This window comes from Sciurus carolinensis, chromosome 2 (assembly GCF_902686445.1).
Source record: "Sciurus carolinensis chromosome 2, mSciCar1.2, whole genome shotgun sequence".
In the NCBI taxonomy this organism is placed as follows: domain Eukaryota; kingdom Metazoa; phylum Chordata; class Mammalia; order Rodentia; family Sciuridae; genus Sciurus; species Sciurus carolinensis.
This window is the reverse complement of record NC_062214.1, coordinates 50,286,604-50,297,239: the sequence shown is the minus strand read 5'-3', so window position 1 is coordinate 50,297,239 and position 10,636 is coordinate 50,286,604. Positions and strand designations below refer to the sequence as shown.

General features: G+C 37.1%; 1 pseudogene; it reads left to right on the top strand.

The window, feature by feature from the left end:
• Nucleotides 1-517: 517 nt before the first annotated feature.
• On the top strand, nt 518-4,498 carry LOC124977956 (ADP-ribosylation factor-like protein 5A; annotated as a pseudogene).
• The last annotated feature ends 6,138 nt before the right edge of the window (nt 4,499-10,636 follow it).

The following is a 10,636-nucleotide window of genomic DNA, read 5'->3' as shown; positions in this document are numbered from 1 at the left end:
TTTTCATGTATTTTTTGACCAATCATATTTCTTCTTCTGTGAAGTGCCTGTTCAGTTTTTTTGCCCATTTATTTTCTTTAATATTATCTGAATAGTCAAGGCTAGTAATTGTTTTTCAGTTCTGAGATTCTGTCTTCTACATAGTCCACTATATTTAGACTTTCAACTAATTAAAAAATTTGAGAACTGGGGTCCTAGTGTGTGGTACAGTGCTTACCTAGCATGTTTGAGCACTGGGTTCGATTCTCAGCACCACATATAAGTTAAAAAAAAAAAAAAAAAAGGTCTGGCAGACAACATGGTGGCATTGTCCGCAACTCAGGGGAGTTCCACGGTGGCAGTGGCTGGGTCTTGCATACCGCAGGGCAGCCTGGGTTTTGGAAGCAGGCCAGCAGCCAGTGCAGGAATGGCAGCAATAGCAGCAAAGGCGGAGGCTCTAGCCCATCTCTCTATTCTTTAGCCCGAGCCAGGGGAGACCAGGCGGCCCCGGTGGCTGGAGGGGGTCCGCTGCCAGAGAATGGGAATTCTCTTCACCAGGATATGGAGACTGTTCAATCACCAGGAGGACAAAGTTATCATTGTTGGATTGGATAATGCAGGAAAAACTACCATCCTTTACCAATTTTCTATGAATGAAGTTGTACATACATCCCCTACAATAGGAAGGAATGTAGAAGAGATAGTGATTAATAATACACATTTCCAGGCCAGCCCACCGACCCAAGCAGAGGTTGGATGCCATTGCACAGAGCGAGTCAGCCTGCCTGACCCCCACACTGAGGTAGGATGCCATTACTGAGCCTGCTGCCTGACCCCCTACTGCTGAGGGACACTGCACTTACCTCTGTGCTGACTCAGTACACCCTCACTGGTGCTCCCCAGCTTCTTTGAAGGCTGGTGCAGGCATTTTGAATTATTCCTGATGGTGTGGCCATCATATTCAGAAGGGCAGTTCCCTTCCTGAGACACCTACAGGAGACTGGAGGCCCTTTGACAAGACTCAGGATTCAAGGAGAGGAGGTATCAACTCAGAGACTCAGGACCAACTCAGAGCAGCTGGATGAGTCTCTCCACTGGGCAAGGCTCCCCAGAAGGGTCAGTAGTCTTGGAATGCAGGGAACTTCGTGGAGTAGAGTTGCCCAATGAGACTCCCCCACTGGAGCCGTGAACCCAGACAACCTGGAGCATTGTAGAGGAGGACTACCCAGCAGGAGGCTGGGTGCAGAGTGAGGGTCCCAGGCCTGGGCAGTAGGTCCAGGGAACATCATAGAGGAGGGCCGCTCAGAGAGAGTCCCTCACAGGGCCAGGTCCCCCAGACCAGGTGGTAGTTCCAGGCTCCAAGGAACGTCACAGAGGAGGGGTGTCCAGTGAGAGTCACAATTACAGGGCAAGGTTCCCTGGCCCAGGAGGTAGGTCCAGACCCCTGGGAACGTCACAGAGGAGGGCTGCCCAACCCAGGTGGTAGTTCTTGACCGAAGGGAACTTCTCGGAGGAGAGCTGTCCAGCGAGACAGACCCACCAGGTGAGTCTTCCCTGCTGGGCAAGACTTTCCCACCAGGGTGGTAGAACCAGAGACACAGGCCTAGACCAGCCATGCTCCAACCCACAGTCTAGTCCCCCATTTGGCTAACCATTGATCAACAAGTGGAGGTGCCTCTTCCCACCAGCAGGAAATACACCCCACCTGAAGGCCACCACCCCTAGAGTGGCAGCTTCCTTGTGTATCACTGCATTATCAAATTCCTCCAAGACTTCAGGCTACTGAAGGCTAGGAGGTGAGTTATTGGAAATCTACAGGGACACAATAAGTCAATAGAGTTTCACTACTAGAGGGGTAGATACCTGAGCAATGTGAGAAAACAAGGGAAAAAAACAAACAAACAAACCTAGATGCTACATCAATAAAATCCAATGACAGCATGGCAGAAGAAATGTCAGAGAGGGAGTTCAGAATGTACGTAGTTAAAATGATCAGAGAAGCAAACAATGAGATGAAAGAGCAAATGCAGGCTTTGAATGATTGCACCACTCAACAGTTAAAAGAGCAAATGCAGGAACAAAAGTTCATTTCAATAAAGAGTTAGAGATACTGAAAAACAAACAAACAAACAGAAATCCTTGAAATGAAGGAAACAATAAACCAAATTAAAAACTCCATAAAAGCATAACCAACAGGATAGAACACCTGGAAGACAGAACCTCAGACATTGAAGACAAAATATTTAATTTGAAAACAAAGTTGACCAGAGAAGATGGTAAGAAATCATGAACAGAATCTACAAGAATTATGGGATATCATGAAAAGGCCAAATTTAAGAATTATTGGAATTGAGGAAGGCACAGAGAAACAAACCAAGGAATGAACAATCTATTCAATGAAATAATATCAGAAAATTCCCCAAATCTGAAGAATGAAATGGAAAATCAAGTACAAGAGATTTATAGGACTCCAAATATACAAAAGTACAACAGACCCACACCAAGGTACATTATAATGAAAATACCTATCACACAAAATAAAGACAGAATTTTAAAGGCTGTGAGAGAAAAAATCAAATTACATTCAGGGGGAAACCAATAAGGATACCAGCAGATATTTCAATCCAGACCCTAAAAGCTAGAAGGGCCTGGAACAACATTTTTCAAGTTCTGAAAGAAAATGAATGCCAACCAAGAATCTTATATCCAGAAAAACTTACCTTCAGATTTGATGACAAAATAAAATCCTTCCATGATAAACAAAAGCTAAAAGAATTTAGAAAAAGAAAGTTGGCACTAAAGAACATTCTCAGCAAAATATTCCATGATGAAGAGATGAAATATAATGATGCAAATCAGCAAAGGGAGGAACTACCCTAAAGGAATAGCCAAATAAAGGAGAAACCAAGTCATGTCAGAAACCAAAAATGAGCCAAAAGACTGGGAATACAAATCATATCTCAATAATAGCCCTGAATGTTAATGGCCTGAACTCATTCATCAAAATTCATAGACTGAGATGAGTGGATTAAAAAGAAAGATCCAACAATATGCTGCCTGCAACAGACTCATCTCACAGAAAGAGATACCCACAGGCTAAAGGTGAAAGGATGGGAAAAAACATACCATGTACATGGACTCAGCAAAAAAGCCAGAGTATCCATCCTCATATCAGATAATGTGGACTTCAAGCCAAAACTAGTCAGAAGGGATAAAGAAGGACATTTCATACTGCTTAAGGGAAGCATAAATCAGCAAGACATAACAATCATAAATACGTATGCCCCCAAAAGTGGCTCATCCAGGTATGTCAAAAAAATCCTTCTCAATTGCAGATATCAAATAGACCATAATGCATTAATACTAGGTGATTTTAACAAACCTCTCTCATCACTGGATAGATCTTCCAAACAAAATTGAACAAAGAAACCATAGATCTCAATAACACAATCAATAATTTAGACTTAATAGCCATATATAGAATATACCATCCAACAAAGAATGAATACACTTTCTTCTCAGCAGCACATGGATCCTTCTCTAAAATAGACCATATTCTATGCCACAAACCTACTGTTAGCAAATACAAGAAGATAGAGATACTACCTTGTATTCTATCAGATCATAATGGGTTGAAGTTAGAAATAAATGACAGAATAAAAAACAGAAACTTCTCCAATACCTGGAGATTAAATAATATGCTATTGTATGATGAATGGCTAACAGAAGACGTCAGGAGGGAAACAAAAAATTTCTTAGAAGTAAATGAGAACAAAGATACATCATATCAAAATCTCTGGGAAACTATGAAAGCAGTTCTTAGAGGAAAATTTATTTCATGGTGCACATTCAATAAATGAAGATAAAAATCAACAAATAAATGACCTAACACTACAGCTCCAAGCCCTAGAAAAAGAAGAACAGAGCAACACCAAAAGTAGTAGAAGACAGGAAATAGTTAAGATCAGGACTGAAATCAATGAAATTGAAACAAAAGAAACATTAAAAAAAATTGACAAATAGTTGGTTCTTGGAAAAAATAAACAAAATTGATAAACCTTTATTCATAATAACAAAGAGAAGGAGAGAGAAAATTCAAATTACTAAAATTTGGATGAAGAAGGAAATATCACAACAGACACGAGTGAAATACAAAACATAATTAGAAGCTCTTTTGAAAAGCTGTATATTGGTGGCCAAGACTCTGTTCATTCTTCTTGGAATACTTATTATACTAACAGAGTTTATAATAGTAGTTGTGGACAGTACAGACAGAGGATTTCTGTAACTAGACAAGAACTCTATAAAATGTCAGCACATGAGGACTGAAGAATAGCTGGATTACTGATTTTTGCTAATAAGATGTTAAAGAATGCATGAGTGTAGCAGAAATATCCCAGTTTTTGAAGCTAACTTCTATTAAATATCATCAGTGGCATATCCAGGCATGCTGTGCTCTTACTGGCAAGGGGTTTTCCAAGGACTTGAATGGATGATGTTGAGACTTAAGCTTAAATGATGTCTACTGACCTCTTCTCATAGACTTTGTATAAACAAAGTACTGGATTTTACCTGAAAGTTGTAAAAATTAATGATTTAGATATATTTATAATAAACTGACTTCAATTTTTTCTATTAAAAAAAAGAAAAAATTAAGACCACTGATTTGAAAACAAGATGAAATCTCACCTTCCAATTTTCTTTCTCATTAGTTCCTTCCAAAGTACTTTATGAAAGCTGTGATTAAAATTTTTCTCAATGAATCCTCTCAGGACAATGTATAGCTTGTGGTAAGTACAAAGAGAGAGGAAGATGTTTTTAACTTTTAAGAACTTTATTATCAGTATACCTCTCCCTAATTGAATGTTGTTCTCTTCTTGTTCCACTAAGTCAAAATACAAATCAGCACTGATACTGTTTTCAATATTTTAAATGTTATGTTACTTATGAAAAAAAGTATTTTGCTTAAGGTTGTGTATGTATTATGTATATACCTCAAGTTCAAGTTAATGACTTTGATTTATGTTCTAAAGAAAAGCAAATAATGCAAAAATTAGTAATATCCTTAGTTATTGCCCTAATGAGATAAGTAGTGGCATTGGTGTTAAGTGCCATTTTTTTTATACTTTTCCTGTATGTTCTCTGTATTGTACTAATTAACGCTCCCCCACCCCAAATCATTGAACTATTCTTAAAAAAAAATAGATACAGGAAAAGCTTGACATTGTACATTGTACCTATTTTTGTTGATCCACAACACACATGGAAACATGTAATCCAACTGAGTTAAATATCTGTCAAATTTTTGGCTTTACCAATTAACAGAATTCCACAGTGAGCATTTATCACATTATTCCTTGTATTGGTCTAAATTACTGAATAGATTGTTAATCCATTTATTAGTCAATCATAATTTATGATTAAAACTATCAAGTGATTTCTTCTTAATTAAGAACTATTATATGAAACATGTCTATCCAGAGAGGTAACTTTCTGTAAATATTATTAAATAATTTAGCTACAGTCTTCTTAAGTATTAAACTATATATGTCAAGCAGTTCAAGTAAATTTGGGAGTACAAGTAAGGCATAAAAATTTTCCAAGCAACATTTAAAATTTTTTAATTTGTAGATTTCTTATTTTAGGAGTTGGAATACTTTTGAGTTATTTTGTTTCTGTAAGTTGTCTGTATCTTATTTCACCATGTAAATGCATTGTTTAACAATTAATAATGGCAAATTTTTTAATGCTGTAGGCTGAAAAATTATTTGACATGATATATTATTTGTACTAAGAAATAACTTGACCCAAAATACCTTTTATTTGCTTAGTTTATTTAATGTCTGACAATTGAAGTTATTTTTGTTATAATTGTAAACAGATTTATCCTGTGTTAAAATATATATACTCTATTTGTATATCTTTTTTGTCCTGAAAATTTGAAGGTTAACCAAACTGACACGTTTTAGAATGTTCAGGAAAAGAAATAACTACGTTTAATACAAACCTTTTAAATTTCACGAAGATTTTGGCAGGAATTGTAGTATATACTATAAGCATTGACAAAACAGATAATTTCTTTCTATAAAATATAAAATGCTCAGTATCTAAATCCAAGTTGGGTGTGGTATATCAGTGTTAACTTTGGATGTTTTGTGTTTTATATTTATGTTACAATTTTCAAAATGCAAATATAACATTTAATATTTGTCATGCTTTTGCAAAAGTAAATCCTAAATTACTAAACTTTGTCCATATGTACTCATACATTTGAAATTACTTGTCGTATATTAAAAATTCCCTTAACCCCCCCCCCAATAAACAAAGGTCCATTGACAACTAAAAAATATTTTAAAAATTTTATTTATTGTGCCTTTCATTTCCAAGATTTTTATTTGGTTCTTTTTTATTATCTCTATCTCTTTTTGAATTTTTCATTCATATCTGGTACAGCCTTCCAGTTAGTTATTTTTCTGGGTTCTGTTGGAATTTGTTGATAATTTTTATAACCATTATTTTGAATTCTTTATCTGGTATTTCATCCACTTTGATACCTTTGGAGTCAGTTGCTGGTGAATTATAAACCTAGGAGGTGTCATGTTACCTTGCTTTTTCATATTTGTTGCTTTCCTATGTTGATATTTGTGGATTTATTGGGTTGGATTTCTCTTGAATTCTTATCTGTGGGCCTTTTTAGGATGAAGCTTTCTATTGGTAAAGTGTTCAGGTTTTGTGAATTTTAATGTGTCTCCAGGTGTGTTTTGTAGTTTAGTTTCCCGGCTAGTTCTTTGGTGACAGTTTTGCTGCTAGTACTTTGATGTAGTGTGTATTGTGTCAAAGCTTGAGAGTCCACTTTTTTTTTAGGCCACACAGAGTGGGGTCCTTCTTGTATATTAGTTCAATGTGTTGCTTATGTAGGGGATATGGGGTAGATCCTCTGTGATTGCTCCTCTAGACTCAACAACTCTATATTCTAAAAAGGTATGGAAATGATGTACATTGATTGGGCCTCTAGACTTGACAACTCTGTGTATTCTAAAAAGACATGGAAATGATCTATATTAAGACCTCTCAAAGAAGTGGTGCTCACAGTATTTGTGTTATTTCTCTCTGTTCTTGCTATAGGAGCAGATATTCATGAGTGTTACCTGAAGTTCCTCCCCAACCATTCCTACTTGGAGCCTTGTTATGAGTTTAGGGTTTTTGTGCCCCCTCTTCTTTTTTATTTTTATTTTAAAATTATTTTTATTATAAACAAATTGGATACATGTTGTTTCTGTTTGTACATGAAGTAAAGGCATACCATTTGTGTAATCATACATTTACATGGGGTAATGGTGTTTGATTCATTCTGATATTTTTTCCTCCCCCCCCACCCTTCTCCCCCCTCTTTTCCCTATATACAGTCCCTCCTTCCTCCATTCATGCCCCCCTCCCACCCCCCATTATGTGTCATTATCCACTTATCAGCAAGATCATTTGTCTTATGGTTTTTTGAGATTGGCTTATCTCACTTACCATGATATTCTCCAATTTCATCCAATTTGCCTGCAAATGCCATAATTTTATTATTCTTTATGGTTGAGTAATATACCACAGTTTCATTATCCATTCATCAATTGAAGGGCATCTTGGTTGGTTCCACAATCTGGCTATTGTGAATTGAGCAGCTATGAACATTGATGTGGCTGTATCTCTGTAGTTTGCTGATTTTAAGTCCTTTGGGTATAGGTCGAGGACTGGGATAGCTAGGTGAAATGGTGGGTCCATTCCAAGCTTTCTGAGGAATCTCCACACTGATTTCCAGAGTGGCTGCACTAATTTGCAGCCCCACCAGCAATGTATGAGTGTACCTTTTTCCCCACATCTTCGCCAACAACTATCGTTGCTAGTATTCTTGATAATTGCCATTCTAATTGGAGTGAGATGGAATCTTAGGGTAGTTTTGATTTGCATTTCTCTTATTACTACAGATGTTGAAATTTTTTCATGTAACTGTTGATTGCTTTTAGATCTTCTGTGAAGTGTCTGTTCATTTCCTTAGCCCATTTGTTGATTGGATTATTTGTATTCTTGGTGTAGAATTTTTTGAGTTCTTTATATATTCTGGAAATTAGTGCTCTATCTGAATTATGAGTGACAAAGATTTTCATCCCACTCTGTAGGCTCTCTCTTCACATTGCTGATAGCTTCCTTTGCTGAGAGAAAGCTTTTTAGTTTGAATCTATCCCAGTTATTGTTTCTCGCTTTTATTTCTTGTGCTATGGGAGTCCTGTTGAGGAAGTCTGATCCTAAACCGACATGTTAAAGATTTGGATCTACTTTTTCTTCTATAAGATGAAGGGTTTCTGGTCTTATTCCAAGGTCCTTGATCCATTTTGAGTTGAGTTTTGTGCAGGGTGAGAGATAGGGGTTTAGTTTCATTCTGTTGCATATGGATTTCCAGTTTTCCCAGCACCATTTGTTGAAGAGGCTATCTTTTCTCCATTGCATATATTTGACACCTTTGTCAGTATGAGAAAATTGTATGTATTTGGGTTTGTGTCTGTGTCCTCTATTCTGTACCATTGATCTACCTGTCTATTTTGGTGCCAATACCATGCCATTTTTGTTACTATTGCTTTGTAGTATAGTTGAAGGTCTGGTATTGCGATACCCCCTGCTTCACTCTTCCTGCTAAGGATTGCTTTAGCTATTCTGGGTCTCTTATTCTTCCAGATGAGTTTCATTATTACTTGCTCTATTTCTGTAAGGTACATCATTATGATTTTATTTGGAATTGCTTTGAATCTATAAAGCACTTTTGGTAGTATGGCCATTTTGACCATATTAATTCCGCCTATCCAAGAACATGGGAAATCTTTCCATCTTCTAAGGTCTTCTTCAATTTCTTTCTTCAATGTTTTGTACTTTTCATTGTATAGATATTTTACCTCTTTGGTTAGATTGATTCCCAAGTATTTTATTTTTTTTGAGGCTATTGCAAATGGAGTTGTTTTCCTCATTTCCCTTTCAGATCTTTCATTGCTTGAGTATAAAAATGCTTTAGATTTATGCATGTTGATTTTATAGCCTGCTATTTTGCTGACTCATTGATGAGGTCGAGAAGTTTTCTGGAGGAGTTTTTTGGATCCTCTAAATATAGAATCATGTCATCAGCAAATAGTGAAAGCTTAAGTTCCTCTTTTCTTGCCCCCTCTTCTTTATGATAAAATATCATTGAAGTTTTAGAAGGATCAGGTCGTGTGTTGCAATGTATGTTGTCTCTTGGTCTGGTTGTGGGAGTAGTTAGCACCAGATCTCTGCCCCGTGAACTCATAGTGTCACACAAGATTCCCAGTACCTCACAGAAAAGGGAGAAACAAAAACAGCAAGAATAGCAGTGAACAGTATACAATAATAAAACAAACACCAGGTGCCTACTATAACATCTACAACATTAATTTCCAAAAAAACAGCAATGGCTGGTTCACCAATTAACAATAGCAGCAACAAACAACTATGAACTAGTTCTAGCATTAAAGCAAACAGTTTGGTGTCATCTATGCTATCCACAGTACTAATAACTGCAACAACATGAAACTTGGGGGCAAAATTTACATACACTAAATCGTCCTAAAGGAAGGTAAGATACAATTTATTAAGAGAAAAGAAAATGGGGTAGGAACACAAACAAAAATTTAGAATATTTAAAGTGAATAGAGAGAAAGCCGAGGAAAGGTAATAAGGGGAGACTAAAAAGAAGGAAGAGAAAAAATAAATAAAAATCAATAGAGGAAGAAGAGATTTGGCTATTAGAAGGAGAAGAAAGAAATGAAGAACAATCAAGAGAAACAAAAATGAGAACAACAAAATATAAAAACACAAACAAAAAATATCCTTAACCCTCAAAAAATAAAAGGACATGGTCCCCTGTTCTGTTTTTTGACTCTCTTCAGTTGGTCATATGAATCACCTTCCATATCTCTGAACTGAATTACCCTGGGCTCTATCTTTGTGCTTGTTTCAATTATGTTCTGGCAGGTACACAGTAGGCCACATGATAAGCACTAACCAGGACAGGGTGGCCATATTCACTGTGGTCTCCCAGGTCCTTGTTCTAACATGATCTCATTGAGATTGCTCCCTATGTTGGTTCTCCATTTATAAGTTGAGAAACATGGAGTTTTCTCAAACACCAGCTCACTGTGGAGCTTGAATCAGCTAAATTCAGACTGCTTTTCTATTCTACAGGTTTTCCCTACCAAATTTGTCCACTGGGTTTCTCTTTCTATTTGTGTTACCCTCCCCTCTGCAGTGAACTGGCACTGCTGACACCACCAGCTTAAGTCCTATATACTCTTTCTTGTCCTAAGTTTAAAGCACATGCATTTCTGGGTCTCTATGAATCTCTGACTGTTCAATATTGAGTTTCAGCAAATTTTCTCTGTTACCCACCTCATTGAGAAGCAGTATTGAGGTTTTCAAGATGGCGGACTAGAGGGCGGCTGCATTTCATGTTGCTCCAGGATGCAGGATTCAAAAGAGGAGATAGTGAGAGACTTGGGACCAACTCAAAGCTGCCGGGTGAGTCTCTCCTGTTGGGGAGGCATCCCAAATGGGGTGGTAGCCCCGGAACACAGGGAATTTTGTGAAGTAGAGCTGCCCGGGGAGACGC